Source organism: Pundamilia nyererei, unplaced genomic scaffold (genome assembly GCF_000239375.1).
Source record: "Pundamilia nyererei isolate P.nyererei 1_Seehausen unplaced genomic scaffold, PunNye1.0 scaffold00075, whole genome shotgun sequence".
NCBI classification, from domain to species: domain Eukaryota; kingdom Metazoa; phylum Chordata; class Actinopteri; order Cichliformes; family Cichlidae; genus Pundamilia; species Pundamilia nyererei.
Window position 1 is genome coordinate 1,544,941 of NW_005187476.1, and position 2,387 is coordinate 1,547,327.

Genomic DNA, 2,387 nt, shown 5'->3' on the forward strand with positions numbered 1-2,387 from the left:
TTGTACTTCACGGCTCTTTAGCAGGTTTTATGGTTTTATGTGCTCCAGATAAATCGAGGCTTAGCTATGTGAGGTCTTAGCTCCGCATAACTATGCATGTTCTAGAGCACAAGCAGCTTTTACATGAATACTTCTGTGACTATTCAGTAATGCAGGCGCACTGAGCTTTCCTTTCGCTTGTACAACGTAACCTTTGTCATTCTACATTCTGTAACTGATCTCTCTTTTCATCTGTTTCGCATGCACAATCTTCTATTTCTCTTCCTGGTTTTCTCTTCCCCTTGCTTTCCCTTTCATTTCATCTTCCTCTTTGTGCCTGTACTCACTCTTTTCTCATCCCAACGCTATGAGTCACTGCTTCATTTTCATCACTGCAGCAGCACTCACATAACTCTATAATAAGGGCAGGAATTGATTGTGTCTCCAGCTGAGATGGCAACAGTAGTTCTTGGTTCAGTTCCAGACAAAACACCCATCAGAAGTCTCTCTAAACATAATCAGTTCGCATGGAGCTCGTTTTCACTGATGATGTTGATATTTTGTCAGTTTTTATCGCACTTACTCCCCAAACAGCTAAGGTTGCCAGAGGTTTCTTTTCTTTATCACAGACAGTAAGTGAATTGACAGATATCACTTACATTCAATTAAAATTTGTGATTTTATTTATTTATTTATTTTTTATAGCCACATTTCTTGGAGGTCGGGGGCAAGTGTTTTATCTTATTTTTATGCCAGGTATTTCAGTTTTTAGGAAACTTGCAATCAAAATGGTCAGTTTAGGTTTCCTTTGGAAATTTCCACTGGTGTTGTAGGGGCTGAATCCTTCAGGCAGCTCAGGTCCTCCTTTATCTCGTCTCATGCCGCTCCTTCCTGTAACAATCCTGCTGAGTGCAATGGATCGATGAATCTTTTCAGCTGTGCATGTGTGCATGTCTTGGCAAGCAATTGTATCTACGTGCCTGCACATTTGTATTCATGCATGTTTGTTGTTACATGCTTCTTTTTTTTTTCTCTTAATGTCAGTTTCTGATGGACACAAGAATACAAGTAGCCTCCCTGTATATGTGAAGGTATTTCTTTGCAGTTTGTTTGGTGGGGCTTCACCCTAATTAGGGAAGCACTGCTCTGATCCAGCTGCTTGCACCGAGGTCATCTTCTTTGTCCAGACTTACAAAAACTCTGTGCTCCTAACCCAACCTGCCTCAGCTCACACCTCTCCAAATTGGTGGGTCCATCAATGCCCTGTAGGCTCAGCTGATCGAAGCTGTTCTTTCAGCCCCACAGTCTTTCTGACTTCCTGTCTATTTTTAACCAGCTGTTTTGTCAGACATTACTAACTCTCTGTACTTTCTGTACTTTCATTTGTTCCAGGTCCTTTTTTTTTTCACCCCCTCGACTTTTGGTTTTGTCTTTAACGGCTTTAACTCTGTGTTTCTGTCTGGCACAGCAAACTTATGGCATTATCTAGTCATTTAACACAAACCAACGGTATCAAGGCAGCAAAACAGTGAAAACAAAGCATGCAGTTTCAGTCCTGTGTGTACTTTCCCCACATGTCAGCTCTTGTTAATATCTGAACAAGTTTCCATCATAACCTTTCCATTTTGATAGTACTAATACTTAAACAGCAACAACAAGTATCCAAAGCCAAAATATCTGTATTACAGATGATTTGTTAAGTAACAACCTATATTAACATCCCAGCATGTTTGGTCTTTTGACCAATCATAGCACTTCAGAGGCTCTAACAGTCAAAACCAGGATCATAATGTGAACCCTGAAGCTAATGGGGATCCATTGCAGCCAAATTAGCAACAGTGTGACGCGTAAGTACTTAGAAGATTTAGTCAGAAACCTCTCACTGGCATTTTGAATAACTTAGGGAAGCTTTGTTAAGACAAATTAACAGTGAATTGCAATAATCCAAATGTGATGGATATAAAGGCATGATCATCAAGCTCCAGTTCAGCATGACACAATGGAACTTCACTTGGCACACCAAGGATACAAAGTTTCCATTACCTTACCTACCACAAAAGTGTCGGGAGCACAAACAAGGACTTCTGTTTTCCCATCATTAATGTGGAGACAACTGTCAGCCATCCCAACGTCTGAGCACCTGTGCAAGATCTGCAACTTAGTCCTTAAAGGAGAGATATAACTGATTGTTATCTGCATTGCAGTGATAAGAAAAAGTGCTTGAAATGTGCTAAAGTCAGATCCAGCATCAACCAAAAAGAGCATTCTCCTACATCACAATGTTACAGGACCTTTAGGGGTCAGTATCTTGCCAAAGGCATAAACTTGAGCAGCCAGGAACCAAACCACCAACATTCCAGTTATTAGAACACTTGTAAAGGTGTGGGGCCATTATCTGCTCCAGGACA

General features: G+C 40.7%; 1 protein-coding gene across 1 annotated transcript in view; it reads left to right on the forward strand.

The window, feature by feature from the left end:
• The window catches only part of LOC102207984 (testis-expressed sequence 2 protein-like), a 31,444-nt gene that overhangs the window by 22,793 nt on the left and 6,264 nt on the right, over positions 1-2,387 (forward strand). The gene's annotated exons all lie outside the window — the stretch shown is intronic.